Here is a 24,187-nt window from a genome sequence, read left to right on the forward strand (position 1 = left end):
ATTAATTATTTAATATGCAAGAAAGCAGAACCCATGAAAGGTGCAGATATTGAGTAGAGTATTGAATAAAATCCCAGGATGCTGTCATTTATAGAGAAGTACCAAATATTGTATTTCTTGAAGCAGTGTTTAAACTTCCTTTAGAAATAATAAAATAAAATGAAATTTTAATAGAAAAATATAGTCCAATTATATCATAAGAAAAAGAGTTTTATATTCCATGGTACAAAGAAAAGAAGAATCAGATGAGATTCAGTAACTGAGTAACTGGAATTTGGAAAATCACTTGAGTTGTCAAGAAAATTATCTTTCAAGCTGAAATTGATAACACTGAACAAGGTGGCACTGTTATAAGAAAGGTATCTGGGGAAATAGCAGAGCAAAGGTAGATATCCTAAAAATAGACATAGAAGCTAATGCCCTACTGGAACAGTTCAGAGAATGTTCTGACCCCAAAAATAAATTTTATGAGACTAAGAAATATTTTGGTCTTTATTGGCCACGTCACTAAGTTCGCACAGGCACACCCCACAGAGGATATTAAGACTTGTGTTTAAAAGGCGGCTTAATTTGGGTACCATCTTTGAATAAAAATTACTTAGAAAATTTAGCCAGGTAACTGAAATATAATTAAGAAAATTGCCACATTATTCTATTCTAGGGGTATTTTTTGGAGGGCTTTGATAAAAACATCAACACACTGGATAACATAGATAATGGTTTATTAAAAAGGAGGAGAAAATATATGCAAGCTTTAATTCATGGCTGTAAGTATAGCGAGAACACAACCATTGAATCATCTGGGTTATCTTATGATTTATCAGCAACCTATCCTGACAAGGATCTCTGGGAATTCGATCCATTTCAAAGAGAACAGCGAAGGAATTAAGGTTCAAGATAAAATATGCCTTGCTAAGCAGGAAACTGTTTGAATTAACAAGCCAAGCAAAAAAATAGTAGGTTATTCTAGACATTGGTGAGAGAGCTCTAACATATAAGACTCCAAAGAGAACAGAAGTAGCTGTTTTTAGTCTTTTCTTAGAAACAGGCAAGAAAATGAAGATGTTTGCTCTGAGACGTTTACAGAGGGAGGTTTAGACCATGGGGGTTAACTATCCCTCACACCCAAGAGCTCCATCCTAGGTAGTAGCCCTAGATGAGAACTACCATCTGCACTATATCAGTTAATTTGTAACCACCTGTTATCCCTCCTCACAGGAGTGTATCCTGAGAGTAATAAAAATGTCACAGCAAATAAGTGGTAGACCTCGTACTCTACTCCTAGTTTTTAGGTTTTTTTTCTTAATTCCAAATCCTGAATTCTCAGCACTATGTAATCACTATATCATCTTGGTATAGAGAAATTATACAATCAGTATGATTATAAAGATGATTATTATATATAAAGGGAGCTTAACATTACTTCTTATTTTTTTTGATGAAAACCTATCCCAAATTAAAGCAGCATTGTGACATTTCTGTTATGCCATTAAATCACTGCCTGGCAAACAATAGCCTGAGACATTTCAGTTTAATTAGATCATGCCAATCACATGCATATTATCATCTCTCTTATAAACTGTGGATGTCTTCATCAAACCATTTTTCATAGCACAGTATAATTTGCATAAACTTGAGAGAACTAACCGGAACATTGACTACATTCATACATACAAACTACAAACATATATGCATATATTCATGTACTAGAAATACATATGCATATACAGATATTCAGAGAAAACAAACCATGAAAATTTAGCAAACTCAATCTTAGATCACAAGGACTTATAACAACACTATCAGTGTTTGTCTATTGTAATGGAACTGCTTCTTCCTAACCATTTTCACAGAGGCAGGTAGAGGCCCACTTCTCCCCACTTCTCCTGATACTGATGCTTTGTCTGAGCACCGTGTTCTACATTGAAATGATTTAACAGCATAGACAGCAACACTGTGAACTCAAGTTAAAAATATATTGAGCCACACCCTTGCCCTGCTATAGTCAAAATATTGTAGAGCATATTAGAGAGAAGCAAAGCCTCTGCAAAAATCAATTTTCAGTTGTCAAAGTCTGTATTTTGTGAAAATTCATAAGCAAAATCTAAGACCTGGTAATAAGTCTGTGATGCAAAAAGCTGACCTCCCAGTGAAATAAGATCACATCACAGTAGAATAAAGGATCCCAATTACAGCAAAGCCACTCCTTTAGTCACACTGATGAAGGGTTATGATGAGTTCCTTAGAAAAGGGGAATAGGAGACTACTTGGGTATCCTTTATAATTTATTATATAGATAAATATGTTTAGTAAACACAGTATTGTTCTTATTACACACAGTGGGTTCAGTTGTTCTCAACAAATCTTATTGTCTTCCTGATAAAGTCCATAGGTAAAAAACAGTATCACATAAGATTAAACAGATCGTTAAATTAGGATGAAAATACTCCTCTGATACAGAATGGGCCAAATTTGGTACATAACATTTCTTGCAGAAGGCAAGCTGGTTGTGTGTCACATGACAAAAGTCACCTGTGAAGTCTGAACATGCCAAACGTTTTTAACCTGGAGTTCAGAAACCTTTATTTTGCCTTTAGGAAATCTGTAAACCTCTTACCATATCCGCAAAATTACTGTATCTGCAAAACGCATTTGTGTGTGCATTTTTCTGGAAAATGATTCTTCAGCTTTTCATTTTCTCATAGGGACCTATAACCCCCCAAAAAGATTAAGCACTGCTAAACTAGAGTATTATATGTAAGAAAAGCACATACGTATCACTTTAAAAAGCAACATTGAAAGGCAAAGATCCTCTCTCTCACCATCTTGTGTAAAGAAAAAAACATGGTAAAATAGGCATTCATTGGGGTAGAAAGCAAAAGAGGATACATATTCCAAGAATAAACAGACATAGAGAAAAGAATCTTTCACTCAACAATGTCCAGAGGCCAGATTATATTATTCTCAGATTTTCTGGATTGTATTTAAAGGAAAATCAGTCACCTAAAACACAAAGGCAAACAAACAAGCAGAAGTAACGGTGGGTAGTATTTGCTGCAACACGTTTTTATTTTTAATTTTTATTATGAATATCTTTTTCTTTAAAAGCATGTGGCTGAATACATTCTCATCTCAATTTTTCAAGAAAAATAGAGAAGTGATGTCTGATTAAAACATTTATAAAACATATAGTACAAAGTTGAAAGAGTAAAGATGGGCTCACTTCAAAATTTTTTTTAAAAAAGCAAAAAGAGAAAGGAAGAAAAAAGAACTGAGAAACCTTAGGCCTGTTAATTGTAGTGTTAAACCAAATATAATTGTACCCAACTTGGCCCTTATCCCAGAGTTCATAAACCCACACCAAGGAGCCCTCTAGGGTGTGATATAGTCAAATTGTGTCTTCCTTTAATGACTCATTTAATGACCAGCCCTGTCCTACCTGCTCTCAATTTTTAATGTTTATACCATTCACCTTTCTTTTTAAGCATCTGACTGTTTGCCTGTGTCTGAAGTGTTTATTAGAGTAACTTGAAACTAAAGCAAAATACATTCTAGAATGTCTCGGGTTTGCAAATAAAAAAACCTTGATGGTGATGTTAAGCTCTGCCACTGTTTGTCCATTTCAGTCCAGTTATAACTAAGACCCCATTTTGTTTGATATAACTAAGGATCAACAAAGAGAAAAAAACTATAAATAGGAAAAAAAGCTATTTAAAAACTTTAACTGGAAAAGTAAGTCATATTAATAGTGAGATTTTTTTCTTTTCAATAAATAAGCAGTGCATAAGGGAAAAATCTGAACTTCCATGGTTTATGTCCCAGCCCTGAATACTGGTTTCAGCTTCCTCATGTAAAGAGCTTGGAAATTGTCACTGTCATCTTTACAAAACAGAAAAAAGAAAAAGGAAAAAAAAAGTGAACAAAGTGAAAATCAGTGACTTTCCGTGGACACATCAGAGAACTAAAGTCTCAAGGAAAACTTGAAATCTGGAGAAACATATGAAATCTGCTTACCTGGAGGAAAAGCTTCTGAAGCCTTATACTGTACAACACTTAAATGGCTATGTTGACAAGTCCATGAAGGCTGAGTGAGACTATCCTGAGGCCGACAATGTTAGGAGAGATCCCACACTTTCATATTCTTTTCTTTTTTAACATCTTTATTGGAGTATAATTGCTTTACAATGGTATGTTAGTTTCTGCTGTATAACAAAGTGAATCAGCTATACATAGACATATATCCCCATATCTCATCCCTTTTATATCTCCCACCCTCCCTATCTCACCCCTCTAGGTAGACACAAATCACCAAGTGGATCTCCCTAAGCTACACGGCTGCTTCCCACTAGCTATCTATGTTACATTTGGTAGTGTATATATGTCCATGCCACTCTCTCACTTCATCCCAGATTACCCTTCCCCCTCCCCGTGTCCTCAAATCCATTCTCTACGTCTGTGTCTTTATTCCAGTCCAGCCCCTAGGTACTACAGAATCTTTTTTTTTTTTTAAGATTCCATATATATGTGTTAGCATACAGCATTTTTTTTTCCTTTCTTACTTACTTCACTCTGTATGACAGTCTCCAGGTCCATCCACCTCACTACAAATAACTTAGTTTCATTTCTTTTTATGCCTGAGTAATATTCCATTGTATATATATGTCAAATCTTCTTTACCTATTCATCTGTTGATGGACACTTAGGTTGCTTCCATGTCCTGGCTATTCTAAGTAGAGCTGCAATGAACATTGTGGTACATGACCCTTTTTGAATTATGGTTTTCTCTGGGTATATGCCCAGTACTGGGATTGCTGGGTTGTATGGTAGTTCTATTTTTAGTTTTTTGAGAACCCCCCATACTATTCTCCATAGTGGCTGTATCAATTTACATTCCCACCAACAGTGCAAGAGGGTTCCCTTTTCTTCACACCCTCTCCAGTATTTATTGTTTGTAGATTTTTTGATGATGACCATTCTGACAGGTGTGAGATGATATCTCATTGTAGTTTTGATTTGCATTTCTCTAATGATCAGTGATGTTGAGCATCCTTTCATGTGTTTGTGGGCAATCTGTATATCTTCTTTGGAGAAATGTCTATTTAGGTCATCTGCCCATTTTTGGATTGGGTTTTTTTTTTTAACATTGAGCTGCATGAGTTGCTTGCAAATTTTGGAGATTAATCCTTTGTCAGTTGCTTCATTTGCAAATATTTTCTCCCATTTTGAGGGTTGTCTTTTTGTCTTATGCTTTCCGTTGCTGTGCAAAAGCTTTTACGTCTTGTTAGGTCCCATTTGTTTATTTTTGTTTTATTTCCATTTCTCTAGGAGGTGGGTCAAAAAGGAACTTGCTGTGAGTTATGTCATAGAGTGTTCTGCCTATCTTTTCCTCTAAGAGTTTTATAATGTCTGGCATTACATTTAGGTCTTTATCCATTTTGAATTTATTGTTCTGATGGTATTAGGGAGTGTTCCAATTTCATTCTTTTACACGTAGCTGTCCAGATTTCCCAGGACCACATATTGAAGAGGCTGTCTTTTCTCCATTGTATATTCTTGCCTCCTTTATCAAAAATAAGGCGACCATATGTGTATGGTTTTATCTCTGTGTTTTCTATCCTGTTCCATTGATCTATATTTCTGTTTTTGGGCCAATTCCATACCATCTTGATTACTGTATTTTTGTAGTATAGTCTGAAGTCAAGTAGCCTGATTCCTCCAGCTCCATTTTTCTTTCTCAAGATTGCTTTGGCTAGTTGGGGTCTTTTGTGTTTCCATACATATGGTGAAATTTTTTGTTCCAGTTCTGTGAAAAATGCCATTGGTAGTTTGATAGGGATTACATTGAATCTGTAGATTGCTTTGGGTAGTAGAGTCATTTTCACAATGTTAATTGTTCCAATCCAAGAACATGGTATATCTCTCCATCTATTTGTATCATCTGTAATTTCTTTCATCAGTGTCTTATAATTTTCTTCATACAGGCTTTTGTCTCCCTAGGTAGGTTTATTCCTAGGTATTTTATTCTTTTTCTTGCAATGGTAAATAGGAGTGTTTCCTTAATTTCTCTTTCAGAATTTTCATCACTGGTGTATAGGAATGCAAGTCATGTCTGTGCATTAATTTTGTATCCTGCTACATTACCAAATTCATTGATTAGCTCTAGTAGTTTTCTGGTAGCATCTTTAGGATTATCTATGTATACCATCATGTCATCTGCAAACAGTGACAGTTTTACTTCTTTCCGATTTGGATTCCTTTTATTTCCTTTTCTTCTCGGCTGTGGCTAAAACTTCCAAAACTATGTTGAATACTAGTGGTGAGAGAGGGCAACCTTGTCTTCTTCCTGATTTTAGTGGAAATGCTTTCAGTTTTTCATCACTGAGAATGATGTTGGCTGTACGTTTGTCATATATGGCCTTTATTATTTTCAGGTAACTTCCCTCTATGTCTACTTTCTGGAGTGTATTTACCATAAATGGGTGTTGAATTTTGTCAAAAGTTTTTCTGCATCTATTGAGATGATATGTTTTTTCTCCTTCAGTTTATTAATATGGTGTATCACATTGATTGATTTGCATATATTGAAGAATCCTTGCATTCCTGGAATAAGCCCCACTTGATCATGGTGTATGATCCTTTTAATGTGCTCTTGGATTCTGTTTGCTAGTATTTTGTTGAGGATTTTTGCACCTATGTTCATCAGTGATATTGGCCTGTAGTTTTCTTTCTTTGTGAAATCTTTGTCTGGTTTTGGTATCAGGGTAATGGTGGCCTCGTAGAATGAGTTTGGGAGTTTTCCCCCCTCTGTTATATTTTGGAAGAGTTTGAGGAGGATACCTGTTAACTTTCCTCTAAATGTTTAATAGAATTCGCCTGTGAATCCATCTGGTCCTGGGATTTTGTTTGTTGGAAGGTTTTTAAGCAGTTTCAATTTCAGTGCTTGTGATTGGTCTGTTTATATTTTCTATTTCTTCCTGCTTCAGTCTCAGAAAGTTGTGCTTTTCTAAGAATTTGTCCATTTCTTCCAGATTGCCCACTTTATTGGCATATAGTTGCTTGTAGTAAACTCTCATGATCCTTTGTATTCTTCAATGTCAGTTGTTACTTCTCCTTTTTCATTTCTTATTGATTTGACTCATCTCCCTTTTTTTCTTGATGTGTCTGGCTAATGGTTTATCAATTCTGTTTATCTTCTCAAAGAACTAGCTTTTTGCTTTATTGATCTTTGCTATCGTTTCCTTCATTTCTTTTTCATTTATTTCTGAAATGATCTTTATGATTTCTTTCCTTCTGCTAATTTTGGGGGTTTTTTGTTTTTCTTTCTCTAATTGTTTTAGGTTAAGTTGTAAGGTTAAGTTGTTCATTTGCAATGTTTCTTATCTCTTAAGGTAGGATTGTACTGCTATAAACTTCCCTCTTAGAACCACTTTTGCTGCATCCCATAGGTTTTGGATCCTCATGTCTCCATTGTCATTTGTCTCTAGGTATTTTTTGATTTCCTCTTTGATTTCTTCAATGATCTCTTGGTTATTAAGTAGTGTATTGTGTAGCCTCCATGTGTTTGTATTTTTTACAGATTTTTTCCTGTAATTGATATCTAGTCTCATAGCATTGTGGTTGGAAAAGATACTTGATATGACTTCAATTTTCTTAAATTCACTGAGGCTTGATATGTCACCCAAGATATGATCTGTCCTGGAGAATGTTCCATGAGCACCTGAGAAGAAAGTGTATTCTGTTGTTTTTGGATGGAATGTCCTATAAATATCAATTAAGTCCATCTTGTGTAATGTATCATTTAAAGCTTGTGTTTACTTATTTGTTTTCACTTTGGTTGATCTGTCCATTGGTGAAAGTGTGGTGTTAAAGTCCCCTACTATGACTGTGTTTCTGTCAATTTCCCCTTTTATGTCTGTTAGCATTTTCCTTATGTATTGAGGTGCTCTTATTATGGGTGCATAAATATTTACAACTTTTATATCTGCTTCTGGATTGATCCCTTGATCATTATGCAGTGTCCTTCTTTGTCTCTTGTAATAGTCTTTATTTTAACATTTGTTTTGTCTGATATGAGAATTGCTACTCCAGCTTTCTTTTGATTTTCATTTGCATAGAATATCCTCTTCCATCCCCTCACTTTCAGTCTGTATGTGTCCCTAGGTCTGAAGTGGGTCTCTTGTAGACAGCATATATATGGGTCTTGTTTTTGTATTCATTCAGCCAGCCTATGTCTTTTGGTTGGAGCATTTAATCCATTTACACTTAAGGTAATTATCGATGTGTATGTTCCTATTACCATTTTCTTAATTGTTTTGGGTTTGTTATTGTAGATCTTTTCCTTCTCTTGTGTTTTCTGTCTAGTGAAGTTCCCTTAGAATTTGTTGTAAAGCTGATTCGGTGGTGCTGAATTCTCTTAGCTTTTGCTTGTCTGTAAAGGTATTAATTTCTCCATTGAATCTGAATGAGATCCTTGTTTGATAGAGTAATCTTGGATGTAGGTTTTTCCCTTTCATCACTTTAATTATGTCCTGCCACTCACTTTTGGCTGTTAACCTTATAGGGATTCCCTTGTATATTATTTGTTGCTTTTCTCTTGTTGCTTTTAATATTTTTTCATTGTATTTAATTTTTGATAGTTTGATTAATATGTTTCTTGGCATGTTTCTCCTTGAATTTATCCTGTATGGGACTCTCTGTGCTTCCTGGACTTGATTGACTATTTCTTTTCCCATATTAGGGAAGTTTTCAACTATAGTCTCTTCAAATATTTTCTCAGTCCCTTTCTTTTTCTCTTCTTCTTCTGGGACCCCTATAATTCGAATGTTGGTGTATTTAAAGTTGTCCCAGAAGTCTCTGAGACTGTCCTCAATTCTTTTCATTCTTTTTTCTTTATTCTGCTCTGCGGTAGTTATTTCCACTATGTTATCTTCCAGGTCACTTATCCATTCTTCTGCCTCAGTTATCCTGCTATTGATTTCCTTCTAGAGAATCTTTAATTTCATTTATTGTGTTGTTCATCATTGTTTGTTTGCTCTTTAGTTCCTCTAGGTCCTTGTTAAACAATTCTTCTATTTTCTCCATTCTATTTCCAAGTTTTTGGATCATTTTTACTATCATTACTCTAAATTCCTTTTTAAGGTAGACTGCCAATTTTCTCTTCATTTGTTTTGTCTGGTGGGTTTTTACCTTGCTACTTCATCTGCTGAGCATTTCTCTGTCTTCTCATTTTGCTTAACTTACTGCGTTTGGAGTCTCCTTTTCGCAGGCTGCATGTTCATAGTTCCTGTTGATCTTGGTATCTGCCCCCAGTGGGCAAGGTTGTTTCATTGGGTTGTGTGGGCTTCCTGGTGAAGGGGACTCGTGCCTGTGTTCTGGCGTATGAGGCTCTATCTTGTCTTTCTGTTGGGCAGGACCACGTCTGGTGGTGTGTTTTGGGGTGTCTGTGAACTTATAATTTTAGGCAGCCTCTCTGCTAATGGGTGGGGTTGTGCTCCTGTGCTGCTAGTCATTTGGCATCGGGTGTCCAGCACTGTAGCTTTCTTCTCATTGAGTGGAGCTGTGTCTTAGCATTGACATGGAGGTTTCTGGGACAGCTTTTGCCATTTGATATTACCTGGGGCCAGGAGGTCTCTGGTGGACCAATATCCTGAACTCAGCTCTCCCACCTCAGAGGCTCAGGCCTGACACCCGGACAGAGCACCAAGACCCTGTCAGCCACATGTCTCAGAAGGAAAGGGAGAAAAAGAAAGAAAAATAAATAAATTAATTAAATAACTAAAATTATTAAAATTAAAATTTTTAATTAGACATAAAAAATAAAATTGTAATAAAAAAAGAAAGAAAGAAGAGAGCAACCAAACTAAAAAACAAATCCACTAGTGATAACAAGCACTAAAAACTATACTAAAAAACAAACAAACAAAAAGAAACAGACAGATAGAACCCTAGGAGAAATGATAAAAGCAAAGCTATACAGAGAAAATCACACAAAGAAACATACTTATACACAGTCACTAAAAGAGAAATAGGAATATATATATATATATATATAAAGGAAGAGAGCAACCAAATAAATAAACAAATCTACCACATCTTACTATCAGTGATAATAAGCTCTAGATACTAAACTAAGATAAACTTAAAACCAGAAACAAATTAGAAGTAGAAAGCAAATCCCAAGTCCACAGTTGCTCCCAAATTCCACCGCCTCAATCTTAGGATGATTTTTTGTGCATTCAGGTATTCCACAAATGCAGGGTACATCAAGTTGATCATGGAAATTTAATCCGCTGCTCCTGAGGCTGCTGAGAGAGATTTCCCTTTCTCTTCTCTGTTTGCACAGCTCCTGGGGTTCAGCTTTGGATTTGGCCCCACCTCTGCTTGTAGGTCGCCCTCTGGCATCTCTTCTTCACTCAGACACGATGGGGTTAAAAGAGTTGCTGATTAGGGGTCTCTGGCTCACTCAGTCCAGGGGCAGGGAAGGTTATGGAATGATGGGTGAGCCTGCAGTGGCAGAGGACACCATGACCTTGCAAGAGTCTGAGGCACACTCTGTGTTCTCCAGGGGAAGTTTTCCCTGGATCACGGGACCCTGGCAGTGGCAGGCAGCACAGGCCCCCAGGAGGGGATGTGTGGATAATGACCTGTGCTTGCACACAGGCTTCTTGGTGGCTGCAGCACCAGCCTTAGCATTTCATGCCCATCTGTGGTGTCTACGCTGATATCCATGGCTCGTGCCTTTCTCTGGAGCTCGTTTAGGCATGCTCTGAATCTCCTCTCCTTGTGCACCCCAAAGCAATGGTCTCTTGCCTCTTAGGCAGTTCCAGACTTTTTCCCAAACCCCCTCCCAGGGAGCTGTGGCACACTAGCTCCCTTCAGGCTGTGTTTACACAGCCAACACCTGTCCTCTCCCTGGGATCTGACCTCTGAAACCTGAGTCTCAGCTCCCAGTCCCCACCTGATCCGGCGGGTGAGCACACAAGCCTCTCAGCCTGGTGAGTGCTGGTTGGCAGTGATCTTCTGTATGGGAACCTCTCCGCTTTGCCCTCTGCACACCTGTTGCTGCGCTCTCCTCTGTGGCTCTGAAGATTCCCCTCCGCCACCTTCTGTCTCTGCCAGTGAAGGGACTTCCTAATGTGTGGAAACTTTTCCTCCTTCACAGCTCCCTCCCAGAGATGCATGTCCCATCCCTTTTCTTTTGTCTGTTTTTCATTTTATCTTTTGCCCTGCCCAGGTACGTGGGGAGTTTCTTGCCTTTTAGGAAGTCTGAGTTCTTCTGCCAGCATTCAGTAGGTGTTCTGTAGGAGTTGTTCCACATGTAGATGTATTTTTGATGTATCTGTGGGGAGGAAGGTGATCTCCACATCTTACTCCTCTGCCGTCTTGAAGGTCCCCCCAGATCCTACATTTTCATGGGTTTTTCCCCCAGGGACCTCACAAATTTCTCATGATGAAGATTTAAGGAAGATTTCCTTGTGACTCATTGTGAAATAAGTCCAGAGGATTCTCCATAACATAGGTCTATGCTCCAGGAAAAAATAAAAATAAAAAAGACTTTACCACAGCCTTATTCTAACTATGAGAAGAGAATTTCTCCCATTCAAGGCCCTCTGGCCTCTCTGTCTCATTTAAGGGGGGTAGGGGAAATCTTTATCACTAAAAACAATTAAAGATCACAGCCCAGAAACACAGACACACTACAGTCATAGGATTAGAGAATATTTTCCCTCCCCCACCCCTACCACCACAGGGTTTGAGTATAACAACAGTAGATTACAACTAAAAGAGCAGTGAAACAGAGACTCTCTTTGAGGAGGTGTATTGAAGGAAACACAAAGTCAAAGAGGAAACAAAAACAAGGATGCTAGAAGCTGATACCTATAGCTACAGAAAACATTTTTTAAAACTCAACTCCTAGCAGATTAACATAAATCTGTTAAATCACTTAAGCCCTTTTTACCTCAGTTCTTATTACCCAATATGTCTTGTTTTCAACAAATAATTACAAGATATTCAAAAAGGCAGGAACAAAACCCAGTCTGAAGAAACAAAGCAAACATGGAATTAGATTAAGATACAACACAGATGTTGGAAATATCAGACAGGGAAGTTAAAATAACTATGATTAGGGCTAAGGGCTCTAGTGGAAAAAGTAAACAACATGCAAAAAGAGATGGGTAATGTAAGCAGAGAGATGGAAATTCAAAGAAACACTCAAAAGGAAATGCTAGAGATCAAAAACACTAACAGAAATGAATAGTACCTTTGATGGGCTCATTAGTGGACTAGACACAGTTGAGAAAAGAATTGGTGAGCTTGAAGATATATCACAAGAGACTTCTAAAACTGAAATGAAAAGAAGTATGGAAAATCCAAGAATTGCTATGGAAAATGTTCAAAATGTATGAGTATAAATGTAATTGGACTATCAGAAAGAAAACAAAGAGAAAATAAAACAGAACAATTATTTAAAGTAATAATAGCTGAGAACTTTCTAAATTTAATGGCACCACACCACAAATTAAGGAAGTTCCAAAAACACCAAGCAAGCAGGATAAATAACAAATGAAACTAATGAAAACAAACAAAACAAATGAAAACTAAACCTAGACAATTTAAATTCAAACCGCAGAAAACCAATGACAAAGAGAAAATCCTGAAAGAAGCCAAAAGGGGGTGGGGGGAAATACCTTAGCTATATAGGAAAAAGAATAAGAATTACTGTGGACTTCTCATCAGAAACCATGCAAGAAAGAGAGTAGAGTGAACTATTTGAAGTGTTAAGAACACAAAACTCTACTAACTAAGAATTCTATATCTAGCAAAATTGTCCCTAAAAGGAGAGGAAGAAATAAAGCCTGTCTCAGACAAAAATGAGGGAATTCATTGCCAGCAAAAGTACCCTTCAAGAAATGTTAAACAAAGTTCTTCAAGGGGAAGAAAAATAATATAGGTCAGAAACTCAGAACTACATGAAGAAAGAATGTCAGAGAAGGAATAAATAAAAGTAAAATAAAGTTGTAGTTTTCTTATTCTTTTTTTTTCTCTTTTTTTTTCTCTTATTCTTAATTGATCTAAAAGAAGACTTTTAGAGTGTTAGCTTGTTTAAGGTAAAAATAATGTAATGTATTAGGTGATCATAGCATATGAATAAATAGAATGAATGGCAGCAATGGCATAAGGAAGGGGAGAGGAATACACTATTAAAAGATACCTGTATTACACATCCAGTGGTATGGTGTTATTTAAAGGTGGACTTACTTCCACCTATGAGGGATTCTGGACAACTGCCATGAATTAACACACATGCTGAAGCTGAAACCAAGAGCATCTTCCTATGCCTATTTTCTCCATTTCATCCCCATTCATCAAGAAGTCCACCCATGTCTCCTAAATAACAATATACTTCCTACTTTGGCCTATGGTAGGAAACAAAATTGTAGACTTCAATTATATGACACAGGTTCTTGAAACATATTTTTTGCATTAGATAGGGGAATTAGTGCTTGGATTATAAAATGTTATGATTCACAAGAAATTATATGCATTTTTTCTAAGTGTTATAATTGTGAGTTGTGTTACAGTTGTGCTCTGATATTTTCCTACTGACACATATTTCTTTGGAAAATTAGAGATGTGAGATATTTGAGACTGGATTAATATAACTTTAGGGGTTCTTGTGTACCTCTACCTTTTCCAGAGAAATGACTAGGTTACATTTGCTGGTGGAAAAAAGAGAGCAATCAATCACCTGTGTAGGATTTCTCTGAGAATAAACACAAGAAAATAAGGAAGAAATGATATCTGTATTCTAATTTCTTCAAAAGAGAGAGATTTCATTTTGAAAGTTAACATTAGTTGAACAATAAGAGAGAAGAAATTTTATGGTTTGGATTTGAATTTCCCTTTTGGGAATTAATCATGTAAAGAGGATTTGCAATCTTTATTCTGCAGTTATGTTTTTAACACGATACCACATAATGCTTTTCATATAATCCTTTCTGATGATCTTGCTTAGACAACATAATTAGCCATAGTTTGAGATGAGAAATAAAATAGCGAGTGAATTTTTAACATAACATGTGATACACTTTTTGTTAATGTTAGTTATTACCCGCTGCTAACTCAAGCATTAGGGGACAACATCTGAACTGTTTATTTCTTTAGTATCATTTAGTAGATTGTAGCTATGGTCTGAATAGCTACATTGAAACCTCAAGCATACTCAGTGACACAGAAAGAAAGAAATATGGATAAATATAACTGATACAACAATATATTCCTTTTAAAGTGATGAGGTAGAGCCTTGAGGGTTGACACATTTTCACCACAACCTAAACTGGTATAAAGGCATTAAATCTAGAGTGTTGGGCTTCTCTGAGCTGGCTGATTCTTTGCTTCATTAAAAACTACCATGAGGGTCAAGAAATGAGCTGGGAGTTGTATCTTATTACCTGCACATGTATTACTTGATCTTACGTCTGGCATAGGCTACTAGATAAAATGATGGTAAGAATAAAGTAAAATTAACTTCAGCCTGGTTTCAGTTACCATTTTTACCAGTCCTCAAACCATCCTTTAGGTGAACCTAGTTCACAGATATACAGAAGTATTTGTAAATATAATATCAAGCTTCACAGATGCTGGAATAACACTTTTCTGGAATTCTGTTAATATCAGCTCCCAATGGAGACAGCACATCTTTGAATCTTCAGAGTCTTAGCTATTTGTCCAATAAACCAACAGAAAGCACTAAAACATAAATTGATGTAGGTAGAAGCAAAATCTCTTCTCCCATCACCTCTCCCACGAGGAGTACACTCTAGTCTGGTTTTACTGTCTTTATTCTTGGTTGCAATACACAGAATTTCATATTGTAATGAATTAAGTAAAAAGAAGAAGATTATAGATAGGTAGGTAGTAGATAGGTAGAGAAAGAGATTATGTACTATACTATATAATGGTATATCTATATAAATACACACACACACACACACACACACAGTTTATATAACTAGGAAACATAGGGATTGAGTTGAGCAGGGGGGACTCCTGAACCCAAAACAGTGTCATTAGATTTTAGATTTTATTTCTCAATATGTTTTCCTTCTATTGTTATTACAAATAGGAAAGAATAAGATCAAATCACAGAAAAAATAAAAACTCATGCCTACATATGGCTGTGGTAGAGAGAGAAAATCACAGACAAGTCTAGATTTGTATAATTCCAGTTTTGTCATCTCATAAGAAAGCCTTTCTTTCTCCCTCTCCCTCCAAATGGCAATGTGGCAGAGAGGCAAACTAAGCCAGGAATTTTCTGCCAGATCAGCATGGACACTTCATCCTCTGTTCTGTTTCCTGTCAATAAGAGAGCCAGACTCAGCATGAAAGCTGATTTAACCATTTTCCACCCCTCCCCAGTTATGTGCTCTGAGCCTCTTGTGTTGGAAGTCACCGGTGATTTGGAAAACAAAACATACTTTTGCTTGAGTCAAATGTCCCTGTTCAGTTTACCAGAAAGTTCTGTATTTAGAGTCATGGACACTAATAATAAAATGGTACACCTTCTTTGCCCTAAAGATTAGGCAAAGGACTAATGAATTTACAGTTTATCTTGGGAATAATAGGCTTTTATATTTTGTGTTACATTGTGAATTTTTTTGTTTGTTAGATAATAACACAGCAAAGAATAACCTACACATTCCATGTGTCTTTGACTATGTTAATATAGCGAAATAAGGTATAGGAATGAACCAATCTACTTCGGCAATTGAAAACATGTTCAAATTTTTCTTTCCCCAGCAGCCAGCAATTTTAGCATGAGCTATACAGAAAATTGATCGTTCTTTATTAGAATATTTTTTAATCTTATTTGGTGTAAATTAGAAAAAGTTAACTACTAATCAGGTAGAAAATATTAAATTTAGATAGCAGCTGTAATCCCAGAGAATTGAAGTGATATGAAAGAGGACTTATGAGAGTAGATTAAATAGTATATTTTATCTGGGGAAGAGACTATTCTCCAAGTAAATTAATAATAATTATTGCATACATGATGTATTACGATATGCAAGATGTTGACCAGCTGTGGACTGGGGAAATGGGGATTTCCACTGAGTACTAGGAGGAAATATATTTTAAAGTTCAGCAGAATTTTTAAAAAATAGTAGAATTGTTTTAGGAAACATTTTTTAAGGTGAAGAGTGACTGTTAACATCTAAAATATAATTGTAATGACTAGGAAACTTCCTTTCACAAGAGATGTGTTATAAATCAGAATAGGGACTTAGTCTAATGTTCTTAACACTTGATGGACAGTGTAGCCCTTGCCAAGGAGTAACCTCTCACATTAAAGTTTCTCCTATCAGACCAAATACATTGTAGTTTACAATGAAAAAGTAATTGATTTAATATTCAATTTTTTGAGCTGTGCTCTTCTCCTTGAGTGTTTCATTGTTGTTAGCACATTGTCACGTTTCATTTTTTGAGGTTTACCTGCTTTTTTGTAAATAGGTGGGGAAAAAATAAAGTCACACCAAGCCCTCCATTATTTGCTATCTTGCCCAGCTTACCTTTATAATCTCCTACTAGTTACATCCCATTCCCTTTAGTTATAATGACCTTTGCCATGCCAAGAATATGCTAGCACTGGCTGTTCCTACTATCTGGAACTCTCTTTCCTATATATTTTCATGGCTAGCCCTCTTTCTTTCAGGAGTTTGCTGAAGTGTCCCCTTCTCATTAGATGATCCCTGACAATCGTATTTTATTTTGAAGTCTGCCCCCTCCATCACAATTCTCTGGGTACCCTGTATTCCTTGCCCTTTGTTCTTACAATATTTATCATCTTCTAACATATTTTATAATATTTTTCTCTATCATCTTTATTATCTATTGTCTGCTTTTTCCCCACTAGAATGCAATGCAACTTCCACACATTTAGGAAACTTTACCTGTTTTGTTCTTTGAAATGTAGATATACCAAGTGCCTAAAATAGTACATGGTACTCATTATATATTCATTGAATGAATGAATACATGAATGAGTGAAAAAGATAAGCCCATCTGAGCACTTGTCCAAATTAAGTCACTGAATATCTGATTATATATAACTCTAAAATGTCTTGTCTACTGTTAAGCCACGGGGATTCTATAGCTCGAGTGCTATGAATTGCAGGCATAAGAAATAGATGGATATACATACAGAAACACAAAAAATAGGCATCCAAGGATCAAAAGATAATGGAAGGCACTGCTAATATATGTTTTATACAGATTTGTGACCCCAATTACCTTAGAATGTTATGTTAGCCTTGATATACTATGCTATATTTAACTGGTTCCTAATACTATTAATCTCAACTCAGATATTATTATTGTTAATTGGCAAGTCAAGGCAGAAAATTATTTTAAAACTTGGAACTATTGATTCAAAGGGGAGGAAAAAGATTTGTGTGTCACGTAGGCTTGATACTAAATTGGATGAACTTATCCACTGTTTTCCCTTTGTACCCATCCTTAAGACACACTATTTTTTAAGCCACACCATTTACTGATTTTATTTATAAACCAAGAACTAAACTAGGTGCTTTGTGTTTACTATCACTTTTCCTCTAATAATTATTGTAAAACAGATATCATTGTCCTATTTTACAGGGAAAAAAAATTCAAATAGCTTAGTTAAATTCTCCAAACTCACATAGCTAAAGCAAAAAGAAGCCTAGATTCAAGTCGAGGTTGTCTGAGTTAAGACCCATCTCCTTTCTACTACAGCAGGCTGTACTTATGCTGTTTCTGTCACTGTCTGAGAACAGAAGTCTTGCAACAGAGCATCAGTTCAACAGTAATTTGGCTCCATGGCAGCCACAATGGGCATGTGGGGAAGGAACCTAAAAACGCTCAGACCCCTTTGCCCTTGTCACTTCATGAGTCTTGGCAAGATCCAGATCATCAAATCAGTGCCTCCTTGACTCTGTCTCCTCTGCACCTTGACCTTTCAGGCAGATTAGTCGGTATTACAAACAAAAAAAATCCATAACCAACCATGAGATGTGTTCTGAGCAGATTTGGTGGATCAAGCCTCTGGGCAACAGCATAGCTCTGGGGTTTTAGCCCTACCAGGAAAGCATTTTGTTTGTTTTGTTGAAAATTAACAGTAAAGATATCACTGGATAGAAATTGACATTTCACCTTATAAAAGCTGCCAAAACATCACATATTATCTCCACACATGAGTGTTCATGTGAGCTTTGTGCCTGTCCTTTCACTCTCTTATTCTCTCCTCTTCTTGTCTTTCTTGTACCTAAAACCTCTAACTGAGAATCACTGGGGGAATTCAAGACCCAGGTAACCAAGGCCCCCTAACTAAACATAATCATTCATGAGCTGCTCTTTTCTTACCTTGGAAAAACTGAGGCAAAATAAAGTATAAAAGCCAACAACCACTTGAATTTAAAGTAGATTACAGTAAATTAATCATACAATTTATTGAAAAACAACTATCACATCTACTGGTGAATGAAGACATGAGACATGTGGTATCTACCTTCAAGGAGTTTACAGTCTGTGTATTGTGGGTCCTGCATCTAGTTGGGTGATTATGGAGAGATCACTTCCCCCATCCTCATCTATAAATATAATAATAATAGCAGTAATTATAAAATGGTAATAGAATTTAAAATGTACCTCTCAATGTTGTAGGGTTGTATCGATGAGCTCACACATCTGAAAATGTGCAACAGAGACATTTATGGTCTAAACTCTAACCTGCTCCCCACTTTCCCAGCTCCCCTGCAGTTAGGTAGGACCATGTGATTATTTCCTCTTTTTTCCCTGGTAATGGATCTATAATTTATTTGAGGGATAACAGTATTCTGAGCTATAGATGAAAAGGAATAACATTGGGTCATTTGTAGAGATGTGGATGGACCTAGAGTCTGTCATACAGAGTGAAGTCAGAGAAAAACAAATATGCTATATTAATGCATATATGTGGAATCCAGAAAAATGGAATAGATGAACCTATTTTCAGGGCAGGAATAGAGACACAGACATAGAGAATGGACGTGTGCACATGGAGGGTGGGGAAGGCAGGTCGGATGAATTGAGAGATTGGGATTGAGGTATATACACTACCATGTGTAAAATAGATAGCTAGTGGGAACCTGCTGTATAGCACATGGAGCTCAGCTCGGTGCTCTGTGATGACCTGGATGGGTGGGGGGCTGGTGTGGGAGGGAAGTCCAAGAGGGAGAGGATATATGTATATGTATAGCTGATTCACTTCGTTGTACAGCAGTAACTAACATGTGACTATTTCTTGCCAATGGTTTATCAGAAGTGTCATGAGTCATATCCAGACCAAACCATGTAAGAAGTGGAGTTTGACACCACTAGTGTTTTCCTTTTGGTGAAAGTGGAGGCTTTGCCTTAAGTTGGCAGAGCAATGAGATAGGAGCACCTAAATCACTGAGTCACCGCATGGAAGACTTATAACAACGTTTTCATGTGTGAGAGGTAAACTCTCGTTTATTAAGCCATTAAGAATTTCAGTTTGTTTGTCATGAACAAAAGTATGGCCTTTCTAGAAGAACAGAAATGGTCTAATATCAGGAAACACTGTGGACAATCCATAAATTTTTGCCTTAAAATAATCCATGAATATTCCATTCCAATGGGCAGTTTGAAATTGAGTGCTGGGTTGTAGAGCAAAACTCAAGTGGGATTTTAGCAGAGGGGCACAGAGGAGGTATGACTGATGTTGGATGGGATTTCATGATGTGAAGTAGACAGGAGAGAGCTATATATGAAGGTAAAGAAAATGACAAGAGCAACGGCAAGATGGGCTGGAATAAGCATGGTAAGTTGTTCGTAGTGAGATCTGCATGCCTGGAGCAGATAATGTGAGTTGTAGAATATTACCAAATCATGAGATAATGAACATGCCTGAAGACTGGGCAGAATTTAGACTTCACTCAAAAGCCAATGGAGATTTTTAGGAACGAAGATGGCAGAGTAGAAGGACGTACTCCCACTCCCTCTTGCAAGAACACCAGAATCACAACTAGCTGCTGGACAATCATGGACAGGAAGACAATGGAACTCACCAAAAGATACTCCATATCCAAAGACAAAGGAGAAGCCACAAAGAGACTGTAGGAAGGGCGCAATCACAGTAAAATAAAATCCCATAACTGCTGGGTGGGTGACTCACAGACTGGAGAACACTTATACCACAGAAGGCCAACGACTGGAGCGAAGGTTCAGAGCCCCATGTCAGGTTCCCAACCTGGGGGTCCAGCAACAGGAGGAGGAATTCCTAGAGAATCAGACTTTGAAGGCTAGTGGGATTTGACTGCGGGATTTTGACAGGAATGGGGGAAACAGACTCCACTATTGGAGGGCACACACAAAGTAGTGTGTGCATTGGGACCCAGGGGAAGGAGCAGTGACCCCAGGGGAAACTGAACCAGACCTACTTGCTAGTGTTGGAGGGTCTCCTGCAGAGGTGGGTGGTGGCTGTGGCTCACCGTGGCAACAAGGACACTGGCAGCAGAAGTTCTGGGAAGTATTCCTTGGCATGAGCCCTCCCAGAGTCCACCACTAGCCCCACCAAAGAGCCCAGGTAGGTTCCAGTGTTGGGTTGCCTCAGGCCAAACAACCAACAGAGGGGAACCCAGCCCCATCCAACAGCAGTCAAATGGACTAAAGTTTTACTGAGCTCTGTCAACCAGAGCAACAGTCAGTTCTACCCACCACCAGTCCCTCCCATCAGGAAACATGCACAAACCTCTTAGATAGCCTCATGCACCAGAGGGCAGACAGCAGAAGCAAGAAGAAGTACAATCCTGCAGCCTGTGGAACAAAATCCACATTCACAGAGAGATAGACAAGATGAAAAGGCAGAGGGCTATGTACCACATGAATGAACAAGATAAAACCCAAGAAAAACAACTAAATGACACGGAAGTAGACAACCTTCCAGAAAAAGAATTTAGAATAATGATAGTGAAGATGATCCAGGACCTCAGAAAAAGAATGGAGGCAAAGATCAAGAAGATGCAAGAAATGTTTAACAAAGACCTAGAAAAATTAAAGAACAAACAAACAGAGATGAACAATACAATAACTGAAATGAAAACTACACTAGAAGGAATCAATAGCAGAATAACTGAGGCAGAAGAACGGATAAGTGACCTGGAAGACAGAATGGTGGAAATCACTGCACTTTGTAGTATAGTACTGTATACTACAAAGCTACAGTAATCAAGACAATATGGTACTGGCACAAAAACAGAACCATAAATCAATGGAACAAGATGGAAAGCCCAGAGATAAACCCACGCACCTACAGTAAACTAATCTATGACAAAGGAGGCAAGGATATACAATGGAGAAAAGAGTCTCTTCAATAAGTGGTGCTGGGAAAACTGGACAGCTACGTATAAAAGAATGAAATTAGAACACTCCCTTACACCATACACAAAAATAAACTCAAAATGGATTAGAGACCTAAATGTAAGGCCGGACACTATAAAACTCTTAGAGGAAAACATAGGAAGAACACTCTTTGACATAAATCACAGTAAGATCTTTTTTGATCCACCTCCTAGAGTAATAGAAATAAAATAAATAAATAAACAAATGGGACCTAATGAAACTTAAAAGCTTTTGCACAGCAAAGGAGCCCATAAACAAGACGAAAAGACAACCTTCTGAATGGGAGAAAATATTTGCAAATGAATCAACGGACAAAGGATTAATCTTCAAAATATATAAACAGCTCATGCAGCTCAATATTAAAGAAACAAACAGCCCAATCCAAAAATGGGCAGAAGATCTAAATAGACATTTCTCCAAAGAAGACATACAGATGGCCAAGAAGCATATGAAAAGCTGCTCAACATCACTAATTATGAGAGAAATGCAAATCAAAACTACAATGAGATATAATCTCACACCAGTTAGAATGGGCATCGTCAGAAAATCTACAAACAACAAATACTGGACAGGGTGTGGAGAAAACGAACCCTCTTGCACTGTTGGTGGGAATGTAAATTGATACGGCCACTATGGAGAACAGTATGGAGGTTCCTTAAAAAAGTAAAAATAGAATTACCGTATGATCCAGCAATCCCACTACTGGGCCTATACCCAGAGAAAACCATAATTCAAAAAGACACATGCACCCCAATGTTTATTACAGCACTATTTACAATAGCCATGTCATGGAAGAACCTAAATGCCCATCGACAGAAAAATGGATAAAGAAGATGTGGCACATATATACAATAGAATATTACTCAGCCATACAAAGGAATGAAATTGGGTCATTTGTAGAGACATGGATGGATCTAGAGACTGTCATACAGAGTGAAGTAGGTCAAAAAGTGAAAAGCAAATATCATATACTAATGCATATATGTGGAACCTAAAAAAATGGTACAGATGAACTGGTTTGCAGGGAAGAAATTGAGATACAGGGCAGAATTTGAGACACAGATGTAGAGAACAAATGTATGGATGCCAAGGCGGAAAGTGACAGGCAGGTGCAGGTGGTGGTATGATGAATTGGGCGATTGGGATTGACACGTATACACTGATGCGTATAAAATTGATGACTAATAAGGACCTGCTGTATAAATAAATAAATAAAATAAAATTCAAAAATTAACAACAACAACAACGCCAATGGAAAAGCCAGAAAAGATTGGGTCACTGAAAAAAGCATTGTGATTAAGGAGACTGTTTGGCTTTAGCATTTATAAAACATCATGACTGTGATTCTCAACTGTGGCTGCACATTAGAATCACATAAAGAACTTTTAAACGTTGCAGATGCCTCTCTCCTCTCCTGATTTAATTGGTAAGTCTGGGCATCAGCAGGATTTCCAAGCTGAGTAGGTAATTCTAATTACTCTAAACTGCAGTAAGCATTGAGATAACTGGAAATCAGGGGGTCTTACCCTCTAGAAGTTTAGTTAGGAGGACACCCTTTCAGGTGTGATGACACCAAGAAAATTCTACTTATTTCACCCAGGGGTTGAGGTGGATGTGGTACAAGAGAAGTGATACTCTGGATCTTGCTTTACTGTTTTTAATTTTTTTCCCAACATTGGAGCATGAACAAACTCCACTGGGGGCTTCTGTTCTTTTCTCCATTTTTGTTTTCAGAAACCATACACTGACAATTCAGAGTTCCACAGAATAAGGTGAGAGGTAGGACCATAGAAATTTCTCTCTGTGTTCCATCTCACTCACCAACCCCACAATTTAAGCCCTGGATTTTACCATCATCTTAAAGTCTGAAAAGTTAAATAATTTGTCTCAGATACTTGTAAAACAGTTATCCAAATCTCGAAGTAGTTTGGCCAAGTTCCTGCTTCTTAAACTTAATTATTCAACCCTGTAATGTACTAAAAATTAGCTGAATAGCTTCAATTACAGATTATACATACATAATATAATGTACCAATATGGCAGTGTTTCCAGCCAATTACTACATCCCTTCTGATTCCCAACTCCCTTTCTCACACTCCCAGCAGGCACCCAAAGACATTCCAGAATATGCACACAATATTTGAGGCTGAGTGAACTAAAAAAAAAAGAAAAGAATTCCAGTCAGCTTTTCCAAAGCATAGACTTTAGCACAATGGAATATTTCCTCACCAGAGACTTTTCTGATGGTGATGATCAATTTTTTAAAGGTTAACCGAACTCCCTATAGCTTTTTAACAAAATTATCCCAGTCATCAGAAGTTGTGTAGGCCAGAATCTCTGGCATGTTCAGCTTCATAATTTTGAAGAAAATTCCTAGTTTTTAAAAAGAACTGAGTATCTCTTACGTGATGACACTTATTTATTTAGCCCCCACACTAATGTGGTTGTGTTTTTATTGAAGAGAGCTATTCGTTCTATTCTTTCTGGTTTGTTGGTTTTAAAACACTCTCTGCCCCCATAGGAAGCCATTTCGATCTAGAGAAGCCACTCTCCAAAGAGCAGGAAACTGCTGCAATATTTATGAATTCTAAAATCTCTGCTCTTGATCTTTTTAACAAAGGTCTCAGAGGAAAGTGTTGAGGCTAGTAAAGAGGGAAGGGAGAAGGAAAAGCAGCTTATAAGAGAGTCAAACACTGTGCTCTCAGCAGACTGTAAAAAGTAAACAGAGAGGTGATCAGTGGCAGACTCT

This window comes from Phocoena sinus, chromosome 7, assembly GCF_008692025.1.
Source record: "Phocoena sinus isolate mPhoSin1 chromosome 7, mPhoSin1.pri, whole genome shotgun sequence".
NCBI classification, from domain to species: Eukaryota; Metazoa; Chordata; class Mammalia; order Artiodactyla; family Phocoenidae; genus Phocoena; species Phocoena sinus.